The sequence below is a fragment of the Peromyscus californicus genome, unplaced genomic scaffold (genome assembly GCF_007827085.1).
Source record: "Peromyscus californicus insignis strain IS unplaced genomic scaffold, ASM782708v3 Scaffold_4__1_contigs__length_199733344, whole genome shotgun sequence".
Taxonomy (NCBI): Eukaryota; Metazoa; Chordata; class Mammalia; order Rodentia; family Cricetidae; genus Peromyscus; species Peromyscus californicus.
In genome coordinates, this window is record NW_026294562.1 from 35,205,845 (window position 1) to 35,228,213 (window position 22,369).

The following is a 22,369-nucleotide window of genomic DNA, read 5'->3' on the forward strand; positions in this document are numbered from 1 at the left end:
GGTAGACATCTATAGTCCCAGGACTTGGGAGACTGAAGCAGGAAGATCAAGAGTTCAATGCCAGCCTGGGCTAAAATAATGGGTTCAAGGCTAGCTTAGATTGTATAAGACTCTCTCTCTCTCTCTCTCTCTCTCTCTCTCTCTCAAAGCAGCATAAATGTGGACTAAAGAGAAAAAGTGAAAGCAATAAGGCCAAGTTAGCTATAGAAAATCCATTCCTGTGCTGTAACAATTCTGAGTGTCCTAGTGACCAGAACTAAAAGGAGAAGAATCTCATTTGTCTGGCTACCTGTTTGAAAGAAAAATGAAGGTTCTCAGAAACACCTCCATTCTCCTTCATACACAGAACGGAATTGAGTTTTCTTAGCTACTCATAAAAAGGGTGTTTGGAACTCTGATGATTCAGTTTCTCCATACAGGCTGCCATCGAGTTGGATAGGCCTGCTTTGTATAATGGCCTTCATTGGTATCATGCCAAAGTCCATTTCTATAAAGGAAAAGAAGTAAGTTCCAGGTAGTCATCCATTCTCAACGTTTATTGTCACTGAATGCATATGAAGCATGGAGCTCCGCAGAGCTGGAGGTCACCTCTGATGAGCCACAGGGCACAGCTCTGCTTAGCAGGTGCCTAAGTACAAAGCCATAGACTCCAGACTACTCCCCTAGCTAGGCAAAGACAACATTCCCATATCCATAGAAAAAGGGAGCTCAAAGAATGAAGCAGAAGAAAGGCCATGAAGCCTCTGGAGCAAGCACCTCAAAGAAGAGGCAGAACATTTTAAGGAGGGGAAAAAATTAATAGTGATTTTAATACCTTAACTGCTTGTCACACTTTTGCATATTTCTATCTTAAAAAAAAAACTTCTCATGGGTAATGTTAACACCATCAGGGTGTGCATACAAATTCATTCCATTTTTCACTTAACTAAGCAGCATAAAATAGGTTATTACATTTTATATTACCGGAGCGTGCAGGGTGCTATGATATAATCTTCACTGTGCTTCAGACCTTCCATAAAGTATGTCATATGCCACATGCCACAAGTAAGGGATGCCTTAGGAAATTAGGCAAAGAGGCTGCTTGGCGAGATTAGAATCAGTACAGGGATGGGCAGGATGGTAGGAGGTGAGACCTGGGTATGGGGGAGATTCAGGCCAAACCGAATCAGAAGGGAAAGCGTCTGCAGGAATTTACACCAACGGAAAGCTGAGAAGCCTAGGGGTATGAGGACTCAATTATGTGTGTCTCGAGACAGAACAAGTGGGCCTCCTGAGACAATTTTGAAAAGACTAAGTGTGTGCAAGATCTGCCCTTTCATCCAAGGTAAAATTAGAGCAGCCACTGGTAGTGATAATAGGTGATGTGACTTTCTAAGATTTCTCCCCTTTTCAAAGCAGTTTTTTAGAAGCCACTTTGGCCATGGTCAAGAACTTCTCTTATCTCTTTTGGAAGCGGGGCGGGGGGGTGCGCAAAAAAGAATCTTAATTACAGAAAGAGATACGGCGCTTGCTTTTGAACTAGTTCTCCCATGTAAACGCCCAAATATCTCCCCTTGCTTTATTCCATTTTCTATCTGGCCTTCCCCGAAATCAAGAATTTCTGATTCCTTAATATAACAACAAATTCACTGAAAGCATGTCTTAAAAAGAAGTTCACTTTATTTTTTGTATGTTTGAGTATTGTGCCTGCGTGTATGTATCTATACAATGCATATGCTTGTGGAATCTAGAAGAGGACATTGGATCCCCTGGAACTGAAGTTACAGACCACTGTCACCCACCTGACATGGGTGCTGGGCCATCTCTTCAGCCCCAGATATCAGAATTATTAATTAATTGTGTGTGTGTGTGTGTGTGTGTGTGTGTGTGTGTGTGTGTGTGTGTGTGTGTATGTATGTGGTGCTGGCATCGAACCCAGAATCTTCTGCATACAAAGCAAGCAAGCGCTCTACTGAGCTACATCCTTAGCCATGAAAGCACGTCTTGAATGACCTCTAGGCTCTGATACCTCTGCTATGGTCGCTCACAGATGGCTTCATTGTATTGCTTTGAAATAGGTCATGTCCCACCTTCCCTTGCTTCTCTGTGTTATTCTGTTCCAGGAAGGGGTGGGAATTGTATTTTCTTAAATTCTGGTAGTTTTTCACTGGCTGGATGATGAGGCTTGCAGAAATCCAGATCTTAATACATGATAACCTTAAAAATTAGGGGGAGGGAACCTGTCACTAACTCGCCTCCAATAATCACTTTGCTATGGAGACTGTTTCTTAAGAAGTAACTCCACCAACGTGTCATTGAGGCATCTGAAAGTCTTCCTTTCCCAATGAATGGATGTAGGTATCTGAAAGGACACAATGAAATTAGGAGCTTTGGATGATTTAATTAAGCAGCTGGGATTAATGAGAGGGTGGCTTCTGCCTGCAGTGATGGAGCCTCCTCCATTATCTAGCATTCAGTTACTGAAAGGAAGCAATCAATACACGTTTGGAATGTTTTTCTTCCTCTAGCCAACACTGCAAACCTCAGAAGTTGTCAGCTTCACCACTAAATACTGAAATATTTAATGGTAACTGTTCAACGGAAGTATAAAACAAAGCCCTCTTTTCTATCAAAATGGGAGGGGATTTTGCGTGTCAAACATAGCAGGTGTGTGAGCACCAGGTGGTCTGCTTCTTCAGAGCCCTCGCTGGGGTTTCAGAAATGTAAATGAACCCTACCATACAGACCAGACTGTCCATTTCCTGGCAAACCAATTCAGAATTTGATTGTGAAATGAATTCTCTGTGCATAAAAGCTTTAATTTCAAATTCAGAGAAACACTTGTGTGCTGGGTGATGTGAATACGTTTAAAGTATCCGATGGGCAGTTCAGGTGATGATGAAAGGCCTGGGATTTATCTGCTGACTTGATCCTTTGGAGTTCCAATGGTACCATTCCTGGGAGTGTCTCTGGGTCTTTTCCTAGATTAAAAGAATTCCTCTTCCTCTATTTGTAGTTTTTAGAACCTTTATCTTGGGGTCTGAAGAGCTGTTTGTACAGGTAGGAGTACTTGCTACAAAATCAATAATCTGGGGACCCAGATCCACAATGGGTGGAAATGGGAGGGTTGCCGGGGCTTGCTGGCTTCCGCCTCAGCTGAGAGAGCATGTGTTCCAAGAGAGACCCTACCTTCAGGGAATGGCAGAGAGCGATAGAGAAGGACACTCAATGCCCTTCTCTGGCCCTATTCTATCTTTTCCACTATTCTTTACCCTGGAGGGTCTCGTCTTCCTTTCATTTTCATACATTAAAAAATTAGAGCAAATGCAAACAACACTTATAATTAACATTTCAAATTCATTTTATTTTGCAATAATAAAATGCTATAAATAAAACTTAAAACTTTAAAAAATTAATTTTGCTATTATTTGCTGTGTGTTGCTGTACATACACACAGAGGCATGCGTACCCACACATGATCACCCACGTAGTGTTTAAGTCCCACACAATGTGTTTAGAGGACAACTCTCGGAAAGTTGGAATTAAATTCAAGTTGTCAGGCTTGGAGGAAAGGTGTTTTTCCCTTCAGCTCCATCTTTCCATGCCTGAAACTGTTTGGACCCGTGGATTCCACTCTCTTCCTTTTCTTCGTCTTCCTGGGGGTGACCTCCTCTCAAGGATCTCACAAAGGTACACTATTCCCTCCTGTCTCTTATTTGTCCGCACAGACACGCAAGCATCTGCTTCACAAAAGGATATTTTCTTGTTCTGTATCATTAAACCAAGAGATAGTTTGAGCACCCCTAACCTATGATGCTCTGCAACCTGCAACAGCTTTTGTCCTGAGCATTTTAGGTAAGGGATATTCAACCCGTGAGCTAGGTGGTCCAGAAATACATGTAATAAATGCCTCTTGTACACACAGTATAGAAAATAAGTAGATTGGCTGCCTATTGGGTAAACTAGTGGAGAAGATTCAAATTTAGGAGATTTAAGCGATTCAGGCAGGGCCTTCCAAGCCCGAATCTATGTTTCCTGCTGGGGTTGTCTCTGAGAAATCCTCAGAATGAGCAGTTAGATTTCTAGGGACTGCTCCTAATTCCCCCTTGTTTCCCAGACAAGCTGATTTGAATCTGCTGTGGTCCAGATATTATGGGTTTGTTTGCTGGTTGTTTGTTTGTTTTGCCCTCTTTACTGGCTCTGCGTTCCACAGATTTTAGTATCTACAGCAGGGTCATTAGTCTCCTGGGTATTTCCTAATTCCCTGACCGTGTTGTGGTTTGGTTCTCATGTTCTTAAGTTTGTACCACCTCCTATTTCTTTTTTGCCTAATTGAAGAACCTAAGTAGTGACTTCTGATACAGATTCCTCATCCTAATCCACCAGGGCAAGCTTGGACCTAGGTAGAGGCTGCAATTCACCTGGCTAATATTTGGCCAACTTTGCAAATCCCTGTTTCTTTATTGCCATCTTTCACCTCTATGGGAATAAATGCCAACCCTAGAGGCAAGACACTAAAAACATGACAGGGAGCCTGAAGCCTGAGATGTCAACCTCAACTCTAACGGCTGACTGGTTGCCTCCCAAGGCAGGTCTTAGAAGGAATGATGCCAGTGGCCGCAGCTCCTGGGTTCTAGGTTCTCTCCTGGGATTGCTTGAAGCTCCTGCTTTCTATGGCCTCAGGTGTTCTTGACTGTGACACAGAGTGCAAGATGAGCACTGCTGGGCTAGCACTGAGTATGTGAGGGGACCTTCTCACAGGCCCATCATCTGCACCGGAACACATGCCCAGGAGTTAGTCTGCAGACTCCTATATGAGCATCTTCTTGCTTTGCTCCCTCCAGCTCTTCAGTTTCCTCCCATCACTCCTTGCCTTCTCTTCGCCTTGACTTATGGGTCTGCTGGCCTTTCTCAGCACCTGGTCAACTTGTTCTTACAGCTAGTGAATTGTAGGGCTACATAAATGGAGAAATGGAAAATATCGATCTGCCTTGTATAAAGCCTGCCAAAATTGTCTTCAGCCCTTCTCACTTTCATCAAATACGCACAGATATAAGCTGGTGACTCATGGGCTCCAATAGGCACCTGAAATTCAGGACTCTTGCTCCACTTAGTGTCTGCTGTCAGTGGGGAGGGTCTTAGCTTCTATAAAAAGGTAATGTTCCCAAAAAATGATTCTATTTTTGCATATTCCATTTTTAGCTTTCTTGGTCTTATGTCCCCCAGTGATTAACTTGTGGTCTGTGAGAAAGAGTAATTGATCCATTTTCTCTCTGTGCTGTGGAGCCTTCTTTTCTCAAGGTCAAGTTCCAACATTAGAAGACCCTCTCACCTGTTCCCTTTCCAGACTTTTGAAGGAAAACAAACCAACTGACATCAAATATCAGATAGAGAAAAACCAAGTGAAATTACTTCCCACTCTCCAAAACAAGACACTCAAAGAGTATACTTCCAGCCAGACTTCTCAGTAAGTGCCTCTTATTGGCAGAAATAGCAGATCAAATGTCACTGGGGCATCTGGCTATGTGGGTTCTTTGTTGGCTCCAGAATTTACCAGTTTGGGGACCTTTGGTCACTCATTGAACCCCTTTGAGTATCAGTATTGTCATGTGAAATATGGGGTAATGAAACAAACCTATTGAGGTTTTTGAGATGCAGAGGACAAGTGTGCCGAGTGCTTAGCATCGAAGGTAGTGCAGAATTAGTGCTCAGGTCTAACCAATACAGTTGCTGTTCTTCTGCCTGCCTCTTCCTTCTACAGTGATTCACAACTTAGCCCTGTCATGGGGCTCCACGGGGCTGGTCTTGGCTCCACCCATTCTTGTATGTCACCTGGGGCAAAACCTTTTCCCATCCTGAGGTTTCTATATCTCAGACTTCATGATGGTGCTGTGGTAGTGATGATAAATCCAAGTTCATTGAAAGTTTTTAGCTAAATATAAAAACAAACACACAAAAAGAGTGTCTAATGGTTATTAGTTATTGTAAAATGATTGCTAACAATGTTTCCACAATCAAAATAATAGGATGTTCCTTTAATCCTAGCACTTGGGAGGCAGAGACAGGCAGATCTCTGTCAATTCAAGGCAGGCCAGCCTGGTCTACATCGAGAGTTCCAGGATAGCTAGGGCCACATAGAGAGACCTTTCCAATAAATAAAACAAGAACAAAAAGAATCATATTTAAACATTGCTGAGGTTCTGGGTTGCTGGCAGAGTTGTGATGAGGTCAGTCTGAAGTGTTTATAAATGTTAGCAATTTATTCAGTATCTTTTCACGGAAGATGCATGTGGTTATTGTTTATTTTCATGTAAATGAAGGTTTATATACTAGGGTCCCTCCTCTGATCGTTGTCTTCTTCAGAATATGATAAGGGGGTAAAATCTCCTAGGATGATAACAGAGAGATGAAACTACCTCAGGCTTCTCTCAGAAGCATTGTTACATGGGTTTAGGGGGGGTTGTTGGCATCCTGTAAGGAGGGATGCTGGTGGAGAGGAGGGATGCTGTTGATTCTACCAGACACAAGAAGGTTCTTTGTTATGGAGTCCTTGTATCTGCCCCTCTTCTCCCTCCAAAATGTAAACACACCCAGGAAGCATCACCATGTGGAGTTTTACCACAAACCAACCCTTTGATGGTATTGGAGTTAGTGAGATTAGCTTGAAAGCAAGTCTGATCTGGGTTCGGTGGTGCTGAGGAAAAGCCAGTGTGTCGAGCAGGGGAGAAGTGTCAGAGACCAACTGCCTGTTTTATAGGTTTTCCTGAGCTAATTTCCATGCAGCCCCTCCGCTAGACCTGCTTGATATACAATCTATATATAGCGTATCGCCTTTGTCCTTAACGAATGTGGACTGTCTAATCACACTGGCTCTTGGTTTGGCTTTTCTCACTAATTGGGCTGAACCTAATCCACATAAGCTGCAGTATTCCTCTGAGTGGTCCATGATAACTACTCTACCTTTCTCTCTGGTGGGTAAAAGCCACGTGACTTGAACAGTTAACGCTCAAGGCTGCCTCTCCCAAGCTATTGAGCAAGAGCGCTGTTCCTTACCCAGAGCTCATAAGTGACCACAGTGGGAGTCACCCCACAGTGCCAGCAGCCCAGTCAGTCGCTCCCTAACTTCCAGCAAATGTCACAACAGAGCTCTCTCTTCTGTCTTTAGTGTGGTGACTCAGCTTGTACTCATGTCCATACCCACCAGAACCACTGCACATTTTCTGAAAAAACATTAAATTAGGGGGTTATACAAGCCATTGCTCCTAATCGTCAAAACAGCAATTAACACAATAATCATGACATTAAGCCAGCTGTTTCCCTGGGGAATGTAAAATTGGAAACCAATGTTGCAATATGCTTGGGTGAGCCATGGACTGCCATGAAGTAAAAGCCAAGATTGTGCCTGTAAATATAAATATGAAAATATTATAGAACAGTGAGACATCAGAGTAGCCCTCTTTCAGAAGGGACTATCCTGAGGATAAAAAGAAATAAGAGAGAAAGAGAGTACCCAGGATGGGACAATATCTCTACAAATAAATGTCTGTGAGTGACTCCCTATATTGTTGTTATACCATGGATTACTTGATATATTTAACATATTAAGAAACATTTCTTGGGGCTGGAGAGATGGCTCAGTGGTTAAGAACACCAGATGCTCATCCAAAGGACCTGGGTTCAATTCCCAGGACCCAAATGGCAGCTCACAACTGTCTGTAACTCCAGTTCTAGGGGATCTGACCACCCTCACAGGGGCATGAATGCAGACAAAACACCAATGCACATAAAATAGAAATAAACAAATAATTTTAAAAAAAAAGATGAAGAAACATTTCTGGTTAAGTAGAGGCCAAGCCATTTGAAAACCATAGTAGAGAAAATGGTGTTAATCATGTTCTATAAAGTTCCACAAAATTGTCCACACCAGTTGTTTTCCTTTAAATGGAATTAAATTATATTTTACATAAACACAAAAGAAGCTAATTTATCGAAGAACTATAAAAACTTTAAAAAAGTTTTCAGTCCTTCCAGGTTTTTGAGCCATTCATTTAATGATTAGAACTTACGTTTTCTTCCTTCAGACTAGAAATGCCTCTACTCAATCCATACGCAGGAATAAGACAAGGATTTTTGAGCCAAATGGGGACCTCAAAGGCTGCTACCACTCAGAGCGTTGGAAAGAAATGTTTGCTTATCTGATCATAAAATTAGTGAGCACATAGAATATTTGTAAAAATACAGGAAGGTATAACGGTAAATCACAGTATAATCTACTCTGAATCTGTTACTGCCCCTCATTCATAGACACCGTGCTTTTCTTGTGTGCATGCATTTCGTACATCATTTGACTGCAACTGTAATAGATACTCTTGTAGTCTACTATGATTGAAATGTCATTAGTGCCAGCTCAGTTTTGAACTTTTCATTGAACATTCCTCAATGCAAGTGTGTCAGACTATTTAATAACATTCTTGGATTAAAAAAAAAAACAACTAATGATGTTACAGCCAATATTTCAGTATATTAATCTGTGATTTTTGGTCTATTTCTTTAAGAGATTCTTAGAAAGGGTGTCAATTTGCTTAGACATCTGATATATTGCCAAATGTGTTTAAACAGATGCTCCTAAACTTCATGTACTGGTATTTCCGGGTACCCCAGTACATTTTCAGTTAACACCGTGGGTTGCTTCCTTCCTGGGGTGTTTCTCAGCTTTGGCTTCCTATTAGAATCAACATAGAGCACCAAATGTGCCTATGACTGACCTTTGTCCTAAACCAATTAAGTTGGAGTTTCTGAGAAAAGTAGGGGAGACAAGGTATTAGTGACTTTGAAAGCACTCAAATGGGATTAGTTAAAATGGCCCTGTTAGCCAGGCCTGGTGGCACATGCCTTAAATCCCAACACTCTGGAGGCAGAGACATGAAGCCAGAGTCAGTCAGAGGCCAGCCTAGGCTGTGGTGAAAGTTCCAGACCAGCCAGAGCTACATAGTGAGACTCTATCTCAAAATAAGTAAATAAATAAGTAAATGAATAAATAAATAATAAATTTAAAATTAGTTCTATTTTTAGTTGTTGTTGTCTTTTTTCTTTTCTTTCTTTCTTTTTTTTTTTATTTTGCAATAAAATTCAGTTCTACATATCAGCCATGGATTCCCTTGTTCTCCCCCCTCCCGCCAGCCCACCCCCCATTCCCACCTCCTCCAGGGCAAAGCCTTCCCCGTGGACTGATATCAACCTGGTAGACTCAGTCCAGGTAGGTCCAGTCCCCTCCTCCCAGGCCGAGCCAAGCGATCCTGCATAGGCCCCAGGTTTGAGCTGAAATCAATAAAATAGAAACAAAGAGAACAATACAAAAAATTAATGAAACAAAGAGTTGGTTCTTTGAGAAAATCAGCAAGATAAACAAGCTCTTATCCAAACTAACCAAAAGACAGAGAGAGAGCATCCAAATCAACAAAATCAGAAATGAAAAGGGGGACATAATAGACATTGAGGAAATCCAGAGAATCATCAGGTCATACTTCAAAAACCTCTATTCCACAAAACTGGAAAACCTAAAAGAAATGGATAACTTTCTGGATAGGTACCACATACCTAAGTTAAGTCAAGACCAGATAAACTATTTAAATAGTCCAATAACCCCTAACAAAATAGAAACAGTCATTAAAAGTCTCCCAACCAAAAAAAGCCCAGGACCAGATGGTTTCAGTGCAGAATTCTACTAGATCTTCAAAGAAGAGTTAATACCAATACTCTCTAAATTGTTCCACACAATAGAAACAGAAGGAACATTACCAAACTCCTTCTATGAGGCTACAATTACCCTGATTCCTAAACCAAACAAGGATACAACAAAGAAAGAGAACTACAGACCGATCTCCCTCATAAACATTGATGCAAAAATACTCAATAAAATACTGGCAAACAGACTCCAAGAACCCATCAAAACAATTATCCACCATGATCAAGTAGGCTTCATTCCAGGGATGCAAGGGTGGTTCAACATACGAAAGTCCGTCAATGTAATACACCATATAAACAAACTCAAAGAAAAAAACCACATGATCATCTCACTAGACGCTGAAAAGGCCTTTGACAAAATCCAACACCCCTTCATGATAAAGGTCTTGGAGCGATCAGGAATACAGGGAACATACCTAAACATAATAAAGGCAATTTACAGCAAGCCAACAGCCAACATCAAATTAAATGGAGAGAAACTCAAAGCAATTCCACTAAAATCAGGAACGAGGCAAGGCTGTCCGCTCTCCCCATACTTATTCAATATAGTACTTGAAGTTCTAGCCAGAGCAATAAGACAACATAAGAAGATTAAGGGGATACAAATTGGAAAGGAAGAAGTCAAGCTTTCCCTATTTGCAGATGATATGATAGCATACTTGAGCGACCCCAAAGATTCCACCAAGGAACTGATACAGCTTATAAACACCTTCAGCAACATAGCAGGATACAAGATCAACTCAAAAAAATCAGTAGCCCTCTTTTGTGTGTGTGTGTGTGTGTGTGTGTGTGTGTGTGTGTGTGTGTGTGTGTGTGTGTATGAGGACTCTGCATACTTATTTCTGTGGTGGCTGTTCGCCTCATCCTGGCCTCCATTTGTGGATGTTTGTTTTCTCAATGACTGCCATTCTGAGGAGGGTGAGAAGGAATCTCAATGAGATTTTAATTTGCATCCCTGGTGGCTAAGTAGAACCACTATGTTAATTGAATAAATAAAAATGCTCTCTTCTAAAGCCCTTATGGTCGCAGGGCGAATTAGAATTTAAGCATTGTATGTTGGTTATTTGATTAGCTGGAAAAGCATACTATGAAGTTAGAATTCTAGCCAAAACATTTTGGCGGTCTACTTTCACATACAGTTGTGCCTTGGCTGTTATGAAGGATTGGTTCTGGGACACATTTTGGAAACTAGAGTCTTTGGCTCAAGCCCATTAAGTATAGTGTTGGCATATAACACACATCATCTCTGTATTATGTATAATACCTAATACCATTCAAATTCTGTGTAAAGACTTGTTAAACTTTGTCACTTAGGGAATAATGACTCCTCAAGTCTGTATATACTTGTAAGGAATTTTCCTCAAATAGTCCAATCTAAAGTTAATTGAATCCCTCTCTTGCATCTGGAACCCTCAGATATGGAGAAAATTGGGGCATCCTGCATCTGAACAGCATCCCTTCCATCTCACTAATTGCTACCTAGAGGAGGGTCAAAGGAACTTTCCTTCCATCACCTCTAAGCTTTCTGCTTGAAGCTCTTCAGAAATGGTGAATTTCATGTCATCTTGTCTTTTTTTTTTTTTTTTCGTTTTTCGAGACAGGGTTTCTCTGTGTAGCTTTGCGCCTTTCCTGGAACTCACTCGGTAGCCCAGGCTGGCCTCGAACTCACAGAGATCCGCCTGGCTCTGCCTCCCAAGTGCTGGGATTAAAGGCGTGCGCCACCACCGCCCGGCTGTCATCTTGTCTTTTTTCATCACTGTTCAATTTGACCGACTGTCAAACATTTCATTTTTAACACTGGGGCATGCATTGTCAAATGCAAAGGTCTCTTCTATATCATTGTATGGCATCATTTCCCCCATATCTTAGATATTGTTTAATAGATAATAGCAAAGAGAGCTAAAAATAGCATACAAATTGAACCTGCCAGTTCTGATTAGATTCAGTGAGGCACCTAATGTTTCCGGGTCATGCTTCTGATGGAGTCAGTCTAGGGAAGCCTGCTCACTCACCCTGTCAGTGAAAGCTGATGTTTAATACACTATTCTCCTTTGCTCCTTTAAGAAACCTACCGTGGTGTAAGCACTTTACCACTGAGCTCATCACCAGCCCTTGGGTTTTGGTTGGGTTTTGTTTTGGTGCTAGAGGTAAATGCAAAGGTGAATGAACCAGGACAAAGTCCTTGCTCTCAAGGGATTTCCATCATAAATGGGGAGGCAAGGAATGAATAATGAAGTTAGCTACACTTCTGGAGTTGGGCATGGTAGTGCACACCTGTAATTAGAGTGCTTGGGAGGCAGAGGCAAGAAGATGCTGAGTGTGGGGCCCACACTAAGCTACAATGAAAGACTGGACACCTCACCCCACCCAACAAACAACAAAATGCTGTGGGATGTTCTGTATGGCAAATGTGTTGCTAATTAGTCAATAAATAAAACACTAATTGGCCATTGGCTAGGCAGGAAGTGTAGGCGGGACAAGGAGGAGAATAAAGCTGGGAAGTGGAAGGCTGAGTCAGAGAGACACTGCCAGCCGCCACGATGACAAACAGCATGTGAAGATGCCGGTAAGCCACGAGCCATGTGGCAAGGTATAGATTAATGGAAATGGATTAATTTAAGCTGTAAGAACCGTTAGCAAGAAGCCTGCCACGCCCATACAGTTTGTAAGCAATATAAGTCTCTGTGTTTACTTGGTCGGGTCTGAGCTGCTGTGGGACTGGCAGGTGATAGAGATTTGTCCTGACTGTGGGCCAGGCAGGAAAACTCCAGCTACAAATGGCGTCCAACGTGGTGGCAGGAGTTACCACCTAAAACCTAAGATTCTAAAACCGAGCTAAAAACAGTTCCTAATTGTCTCTCTCAAATGGGCGGCAGCTGCCGGTTTGAGCTACTTGTGGGTTCCTAGTGTGCGCGCTCGACCTGCAGTTTGGCGGGAATGAGGCCTCTGCAAGTGGCACATTAAGCTGCTTGGTGGATTTAGCCTTTGCTGGTACAAAACAAAAAAAGAGGTTTCTGGACTACACACTGCTTGGATAAAAGCATAGACCCACGATAGCTCCCAGAGCTGGTGGAAAAGGTAACACTGCCATGTTGGGAAGTAAGGTGGGTGGAGCCAGCAGCCACAGCTGCTGCAGTTTAAGGCAATAGATTCACAATAAGACAGATTCAGATGTAATAGTTTACAATGTGTGTAAAGGTTACGTAGGCTTGAAAGAGACAAAAAAGGTGATATATAGAGTTATAGAAACAAATACATAGTTTTAAAAAATAAAGTCTTTAAAGAGACAGTAAAACTAATATAAAAAATAAGCCATGTAAAGATGAATATTACACAGAGAATCTGGATTGTGTTGTCTTTGGAATTTTTAACTGCAGAAAAACATTTGATCATAAAAGATGTTGAGTTAAACCAATATGTATATTTTAAAGATACCATGACTTCAAAATTTGGATATAAGGATATGTTGCTTTGGAAAGGAGACTCTGCTTTTGTTCCCACAGAAAACCAGAGGCTATGGATTTGTTACAGATTAAGATACATCAGGTTTGACCAGCCAAGACCCCCTGAAAGTCTCCGATGACACCATGGCCCAGATGACCCAACATCCAGAATGGTTTGAAGGCATCTGGCTCAGACGATACAGCCTCATGGACTATTCCATAATCCTAAAATTTTCTTTGTTTCCCCATAAGATACAGCGCCCCCCTCCAGCAGGAAGTAGTAAGAGAAGCTACGCCCAAATTCCCAAATTATATGTAATTTTACTTTGTTAAGGTTAAAACCTTCCTTTTTGAAAAAAAAAGGGGGAAGTGCTGTGGGATGTTCTGTATGGCAAATGTGTTGCTAATTAGTCAATAAATAAAACACTGATTGGCCATTGGCTAGGCAGGAAGTGTAGGCGGGACAAGGAGGAGAATAAAGCTGGGAAGTGGAAGGCTGAGTCAGAGAGACACTGCCAGCCGCCACGATGACAAACAGCATGTGAAGATGCCGGTAAGCCACGAGCCATATGGCAAGGTATAGATTAATGGAAATGGATTAATTTAAGCTGTAAGAACAGTTAGCAAGAAGCCTGCCACGGCCATACAGTTTGTAAGCAATATAAGTCTCTGTGTTTACTTGGTCGGGTCTGAGCTGCTGTGGGACTGGCAGGTGATAGAGATTTGTCCTGACTGTGGGCCAGGCAGGAAAACTCCAGCTACAACAAAACAACTGTTAAGCCAGGACAGGTTAGAATACAAAAAAGTACTGAATAAATGTTAAGCTGAATGAATGAATGCCTTTGGCCAGTGTGAAAACTCTAAGGCAGCAGCACACAGAAGTCAGTGCTTCTTCTGGTTGTCACTGGGGAAAAAGAAGCATCTCCCTGCATCCCTGGGAAGTGACTGATACCTTTCCCTAAGAAAGGAAAACCAGAAGAAAGGCACTGTGGACAGATGATGAACTCATTTTTAAGGCAATCTACAGGGCATCCAAGTGAGGATTCTAAGAAGCATGTAGATGGGTCAAAGTTTAGAAAGCTGCACTTGTAGCTTTTAGTTTATAAGACATTGGAATGAATGAGATCACCAGGGACTAGGAAAAGAAGGTAAACACAAACCTTTTGGGTACCTACCCAGTGTTGGCATAGGAAAGATGATTAGTAATGCTTACTATATGAACAAGAAGATAGATACGATCCTAGGTCCATTGCACTGCAAGCCCATGCTTTCTGTACTAACCTCATTCTTAAATCACACAACTTTCCACATCATAGTTAGGGCTGGGGATGGGTTGAGAAATGTGGGAATCTGCCTGAGTCTGGCTCCAACCTGTCAAAGGGTTCTTGGGTGGAGGAGGGAGGAATGAGGAAATGATAGATAGAAAGATAGAAAGAAACAATAAGAAAGACAGAGATATAGGATAGCTTTGGGAGGGCCCTGGGTCAATACCCAGTCACCCTGAGGTTTATTCAAAAGAACTTTTTATAATACGCCAAGAAGAGAGGCAAAAGACCTCCCCCTTGCAAGATCAAAGCACAACATGCGGACGTCAAGTGTAGACCCTTCCAAACACCTGGTAAACATGCCCCTGACCAAATCATCATATACGCAGCCCTTGCTGACTAAAGCAAGCCCAGATTCTCTGACCCTGAGTATGGTCTTACTAGATATCCTCTGTGGACTCCCACAGAGAAGGATGACAAGAACAGGCAAGGCTTGGAAACATGAAATGCTGGAGGAAGGTGGAAAAGTTAATCACAAATCTGGGGGCTAAGCTAGAGTGATAGGGACTAGGAAAGAAAGACACAACCCAACTTAGAAGATTCAAGCTTAACTTTACCATGAAATACAAATAGACACTCTCTGTTTCCTGACAGTATTAGAACACAAAACAAAGGAACAACCTGAACAACTGCCAATAAGATAATAAATTCATTGTTGTCTAGTTAAAGAATGAGTGAATTGGAGTGCCCTGTATCACAAATCTTAGAAACACAACCAAGCAAATGTAACATGGTATCCTAGGTTATGTGTTTATTTTTTTGAGGTTTCATGTGTTTGCTTGTTTGTTCTGAAGCACTGGGGATTGAACCCTAAGCCTTGGGCATGGTAGGCAAGAATTCTATCACTGAGCTTCATTAGCAGAAAGAGGTGAGTGTAGGTATGTAGCAACATACATACTTTAATAACACCTTTGCAGCTTTTCTGTGAATCTAAAAATATCCCCAGTTGGAGGGGCAGATGTGGGCTAGAAAGGTTATATCTTTAGATTTAGAAAATAAATAAACAAACAAATAAATAAAGTTATTCCCAAATTAAAAAAATGTATTTAAAAAACATAAGCTCACAGCTGGGGGTGTAGCACAATGGTGTGAATTTACAAGTCCATACACAACTGGGATTTGATCCTCAGCCTTTAGAAGGCTTGGAAAGGAGGAGAACATTGTAAGCAATGTGAGCTCAAGGCAAAACAAGTAAACTGCAAAGGAATTGATGTCACTGATGTGAAATTTAAAGCATGCGAAACAATACTAGGCCTTTATAGATACATAGCACTTATTTAATGAAGATAAGTACATTCATAGGACTAATCAGTGTTTCATTTAAGACAGTAAAGTGAAGAAAATATTATATATTCAATTAAATTAAATATGACAAACTTTACAAAAAAGATTAAACTTCTTTTCTTTTATGTGTATGTGTTGTGTGTATTTATGTATGGGTATGTGCATGTGCATACAAGTTCCTTCTGAGCCAGAAGAGTTGGAGTTATAGGCAGTAGTAGATGCCCAATATGGGTGCTGTGAACTGTATGTGGGTCCTCTGCAAGAGCAGCAAGTATTCTTAACCCTGAGCCATCTTTCCAGCCCCAAACTGTCTTTCTCTCCAAAGTCTGGCCTTTGAATTTGTAAGATAAGGTCTGATATGCAGCCTAGGATAGCCCTTTGCTCTAACTGTTTTGTCTCTGTTCCCAGAGCTGGATTACAGGTATACCTTCGCTCCTGCTTAGTGCTCAGCTCTTTCTTCAAATACTCCCAGGTATTTATGAAATAAGAGAAGGAAATATTTCCTTTTTAGATAATTCTGCCTCCACGTCTCAGGTCAGATGTTTATCCATGTGGTCTCATGGACTGTCATTTTCTCATGTTCATTCTGGGCTGGCCTTTCCCAAGAACTGTGCGACTTTTCTAAAATTCACTTCCCCAGATTCTCTCACAGCCAACAATGGCCACACAATCCAATTCTTCTAACCTACACATAAACCAAATCCCGCAGAGGGCTTGGAGGGAAGGATTCTTTTGTGTCACAGTGGATCCTCTTTCCTTCCAGCCTTGGGTTCAAGAGGGATGCTTGCTCTTCAGTTTTCATCTTGTAAGCGCAAGCTAACAGACCAGAGAAAAAGATGAGCAGAATTGTGGAGACTAGAGCGTCCACTAACGATTGCCTACATTCTTTCACAAGGAAAACTCATCCTTAGTCATTGTTAGATACCATTGGTCTTAGTTATGACTAAAAGTATTCCCGGCTTATCTAAATATTGGTCAGTATTGGAGTCAGCCATTGATTATGTTTGCTGTTCCTATTGCTGTTGTGGGAAGGCCTGACTTATGAAGACCCATCTCCTCCCTCCATCTTCTCCTTGTGGCAGCAGTCAGACTAGGGCAGGACTGGACTAAGAACTGGGGAAAGCCATCGCTTCTTGCTATCTGTCTTTGGTTACACTTCTGACTTATGCTGGAATATGAGCATGCTTCGGACTAAAGCTATTTACCTTGTTAATTTAATGGGAACAAATGGAGATGGCTTTCTGTAGCAACTTCTACAAGCGTTCAGATTTGAATTGGGGAATTCTCAAACACACATAATAAAAATAATTTGCAAATATTACAGTTTCTTGTAGACTGCTGTCCTTTACAAGCCTGGTAAGGTGTGCATATGACATCTAAGATGGGCTCTCAGTACTTCTTGCCATCTAAGCACACTATATTATCCCAAGTTTGACACAACTTCTCTCACCTTTAATCATTGATATGGCTGCGGTAATGGGCGTAATTTGAACTTACATATATTTATTCTGTGCTTACAAATGTTTTGGCCAGTGCTTTAATTGGTTTTGATGGAGTGAGCTTGAAGCCTTGGGTATACAAAGCAATTAAAACCTGGCATTTTGCAGCAATCACTGAAGCATCATAAATTTTTGATTGGCTATGTGATGTACATATTTACTGAACACAAGCGGTTATGATTTATGTGCGTGCAGCTGGGAGATAGCCAAGAAAATGCAAATCCCTTGAGGTTAAGGAGGAACACATCATACATTCAGTCATTGCTATGACAGCTAAGTGTTGAATCAAGCTGGAAAAGGAAGGTGAGTTTATCTTCCTCCCTCTGTAATAACCACAAATTTGTCTAGTTCACATTTTTAGCTAAGAGATCTTAAAATGAGTTTTGTATTATTTTCTGAGCATTCACCAAATCCTTTTGACAGAACTGGTTAGTATGTTGCGGCTACACATAACTTCAAAGCATCTTTTTGTTTTGTTCTATTCTGGTTTTTTTTTGTTGTTGTTGTTTGTTTTTTGTTGTTGTTGTTGTTTGTTTTTTCCAGAGACAAAGTTTCTCTGTGTGTCCCTGGCTATTCTGGAACTCACTCTGTAGTTCAGGCTCAGAGATCCACCTGCCTCAGGCTCCTGAGAGCTGGGATTAAAGGCGTGTACCAACACCTTCTGGCTACTTCAAAGGATGTTAAGGCTATGGAATTATAATGAAAATAATGTGAAACTATAATTTTGACCTTGCACTTAAATGCCAAAGCAAATATAGTTGCACCCAAGAATCCACAAGTTCATCTTCTTCAGCTGCCACAAGTTCTGGGCCTTGAAAGCACTCATGAAAAGGAACTTTCTTTGAAGCTAACTCACATTATGGGTTCATTGGCATCTTCTTTCCAAAGGCCTGTGACAATGATTGTAGCACAATCTGACTGGGACAAAGATTGATCATGGAAGGGGAAAAAAAAGAAAACTTGTAGAATGTTTCTTAGAAGAGAGCACAGGACACGGTTACAAAATAGTGGATCCTTTACAATAAACACGGGAGCTTAACCAGTGATCTTTTCCTGAGAAAGCCATCTGAGGAGATCAGCATGTCCAGCCTGCTGGTTTTCTGTTGGATTCCTTTATGGTAGGGGACTCAGAGCAAGCTTTAGCCTGACACTTGGACTTCTCCTGTAGAAGGGATCTGTGTGGTCCCTCCTGCACCATAGGCTTCTTGGGTGACTGAGGTTGCTGAATCAGGAAGCGTGGAGAAAATGTCCCTTTCTTGACTCTTTCTAAAGGTTCTTGATTCCTTAGTGTTATTCAAAGGTGGGTCCACAAAAGAGAACAAAATCAGGCTTAATCCTGAAACTCGTCTTTGAAATCTGTAACTCCCCAAATGTTGGCGGGGCAGCAGTGAGACTCGATGGCAAAAGGGCAGCATTCTTTCATGCAGACATGCTAGTGACTGATGTATCCTTTTCATAATTGTGGCGAAGAGTACTTATCTTCTGTATAGATGGAAGAACAGGCAGGTGAGCCCAAGTTCTCGGTTTTACCAGCTGTATGTAGACCCTCATCTAGCATTCCCATTTAGGCCCTGAGTCTTCGTTCTGTTCTCGGTTTACCAGGAAGGGAAGTGGTCGAGCCCCATTACCTGGTTGGCAGCCAGCTCAGTCCCTCCTTTCCTAGTCTCTCCTTGTTAATTTTCAGTGCAGCCAACCTGAGTGCAGTAAGACTCAATAAAACCCTCACAGGCCTCAAGCAATGAAAAAAAAGCTTCAAAAATTCTCTGCCATGGAAGCTAATTGTGCTCTTTTAATTAATTGCTCCAATTAGTCCCGCTCTCCTCAGCTATGTTACTCTCCAACAGTGCCATCTGGGATGCTTCTAGAAGTGCAAATGACAGCGATGGTCAGGTACTTGTCAATTAAAACTCTTACTATGTGCAATTAGCCTCTCCTCTGGGTTTTATGGCTGCCCCGGAGAGTGTGACAAGTAGCATAGATAAGGCCTGGCACTGTAACGGGGAAGAGTAGCATTTTGTTTTCGTTCCTATCATTTTGGAAGCACAGAAGTTTTATTCTAAAGTAAATTATCTGGAATAGTACAATAAGCAATGCTTTACTCTGCATATGAGTAACCTTAATAGATTCTTTATTACATTTTTTTCTTCATTACATTTTACCAAACAAAGAACACAAATATCAATAGACAGTAGACAGTTAAGGAAAGCTAGCTTTCAAGCATCTCAACTAAGCATCTTTAACATGCTATGTACACTTGTGATTAGCATATTTATTCATTTATTACATCTAGGATTTCCTAGGATCACAAAAAATGAAGATGAGGTTAGCTAGCTTTAGGACTAAGTTGGGACTCATGAAACTTCTTTTTCTCAAACACATAGCCTCTTCCTTAGATAGCCCAAGACTTTTCAATACAATCAAGTTTGCTTTCAGATAAAGCCAAGACAGTATGGTTATTGAATAATTAGAATCATTTCTACTATGACACAGTCTTTAAATTTATCTGAGTGCATTACCAGCATGCAGAAAACGTAAGTATCGAATTCAAGCATGTTCACAGAATCAATGACAGGTCAAGGAGTAAAACATCGCCAGTGGTCCTGAAGTCTCCCTAAATCATCTGCATCCTTCCCTTTCCTATTAAGGCAGCCATTTTGGTGAAATCACCTATTGACATCCATCTTTCATTGATGTCTCTTGAGAGATGGGTACTGGCCCTCAATGTTTCTTGAAAGCAATTTTATTTTTACTGTGGCACTCTTTAAATTTTTTTCTCCCTGTATCTCAGTAATTTTATTATGACAGGCCCAGGTAAGAATGTCTTCATTTTACCAAGAGTTCACAGAATGTCTTGAATCTGAGGGTTGTAGTTTTTCATTATTTTAGAGTGTTCTTAGCCATCTTGCCTGAATGTGTTGGCTTCATTCTTCCTGCCTTTCCTTCCTGGATCTCAAAAGTATCTTAAGACCTCTCTCTGCTTCTTCTACCTTCCTACTTTCTTTAAAAATATATTTCCCAACCTTTTGTGTCCCTATGTTTCCATATGAGTTGTATTTGTTTCCCTGTTCCCTAGGTTTTTTTCCTCCCTAAGTCTCTCTTCATCTGTGTACAGATTACTCTAAGTCAGTGGTTCTCAATCTTCCTAATGCTGCGACCCTTTAATACAGTTCCTCATATTGTAGTGCGTAGGTAGACTTTTCTGTTCCACCAACCAATTCCCAAATAATCACACAGAGACTTAAGATTAATTATAAATGCTTGGCTGATAGCTTAGGCTCATTTTTAGCCAGCTCTTATAACTTAAATTAACCCATTTCTATTAATCTATGTGCTGCCCTGAGGCTTGTTTACCTCATGTACATACTTCCCATCCTTCTCACGCTGTGTCTCATGGCATCTCTTCCAACTCTGCCCTTCTTCCCCCTAGCATTCTCTCTGCCCTGAAAATTCTGCCTAGCCATCAGCCAATCAACTTTTTATTAACAATGAGCACAACACCTTCACAATGTACAAAAGGATTATCCCACATCAGTTGTGACTCCCAACTGTAAAATTATTTTCATGCTACTTCATAGCTGTAATTTTACTACTGCTATGAATCAGAATGTAAATATTTAATATGCAGGATATTTGTATGTGACCTTGTGAAAGGGTCATTCAACACCCCCAGAGAGGTCATGACCACAGGTTGAAAACCACTGCTCTTAAAGGATGCCACATTCACTTTCGTTATTATGTTTTTCAGTCATAGAATTTTTACTCAGATGTTTTTAAATTTGATATGTCCTTAAAATAATTTCTATTTTGAGCCCAATTCACAATCTAGTTTTTTATTCTGTTGTAAAAACAAGCAAAGTTTTGTTACTAGGCTATGTTTCCTTGTTATGCATGTTACACCAAAGAATGTCAGACATACCAAAGAGTCAAATATAATCTGCTTTGAACTGGCTCAAAGACACCTCCTTCTCTCTCACCTTCCCTCCCTGACATCTGCCTGTCCTCTCAACCCTGTGTGTGTGTGTGTGTGTGTGTGTGTGTGTATGTTGTGTGTGTTGTATATGTATATGTGAATTTGTCTGTACGTGCATTCATGTGAATATTAGAGATCAACCCTGAATGTTTCTTTCAATTACTTTTTACTCTATGTTTTGAGACAAGTTCTCTCCATGGACTTGGAGCTTACCATTTCAGCGAGGCTGCCTGGCCAGTATGCCCCAGGCATCCTCCTGTCTCTGCCTCCCCAGGGCTGGGAGTACAAGTGTGCCCCACTATGTCTTGTTTTTTTATGTAGGGTCTGGGAACCAAACACAGGTCCTCAGGTTTGCAGCTCTTTACCAACTGAGTCAGTCATCTTGCAATTCTGTTTTTTGCCTTGTGAAAAAAGTATAGCATATACTGAAATGGAAAGTATATGAATATGTCTGACTCTCTCATTTGGTTTGAACAGCTTAACATTTAGTTACTTTGAAGATTGTTGCTGGCGAGTCTGGTGTCTGACTCCATCCATTACTGATCTTGCTCCTCTGTTGGATCTTACTGTAGTCTCTTGCTCTTATCTTCTTGATATTATTTATTGTATTTTAGAATTTATATTGAATAATTACTTGTAGGAATAACTTGATACTTAAGAGACTTTCTTCCTGCAGGAGGATTTACATTTTCTTCCAATTACATGGCAGCTTGTGTATCAGCAATCACCATAATCCAATTTTCAGGCATGAAGATGATTCCAAGCTGAAATTCCTGCAGGAGCCCATCTGTTTCTGGTTCAACCTGCCGAGATGACCCAGGCTCTCTTACCAGGCTCAATAGTACAGCATTTGTATTATTGCTAGCAAGGGTGCTACTTACCCTCTTTGGTGCTTCCTCCTAAATTGGCAAATATCCCCAAAGGATAATCCAGCATTTGGTACTATCATGGGCAAGGTACAGTGTGGCTGGACTCCATCTTCAGAGCAATACAGTGGTGTCGTACCCAAACAGCTCCTCAAGCTGCCTCCAGTCTCTATAGCAAATACTGTAGGTTTCTCTGGAGTTAGGAGCAACTCTCCACTCTGCCCTTTGGAGCTCACATCCCCTGGCTCAGTGCTGTCTA

The 22,369-nt window shown here is 41.2% G+C and overlaps 1 long non-coding RNA gene across 2 annotated transcripts in view; it reads left to right on the plus strand.

Annotated features, from left to right (window-relative positions):
* The window catches only part of LOC128094895 (uncharacterized), a 45,922-nt gene that overhangs the window by 13,759 nt on the left and 9,794 nt on the right, over positions 1-22,369 (plus strand). The window lies entirely within an intron of this gene.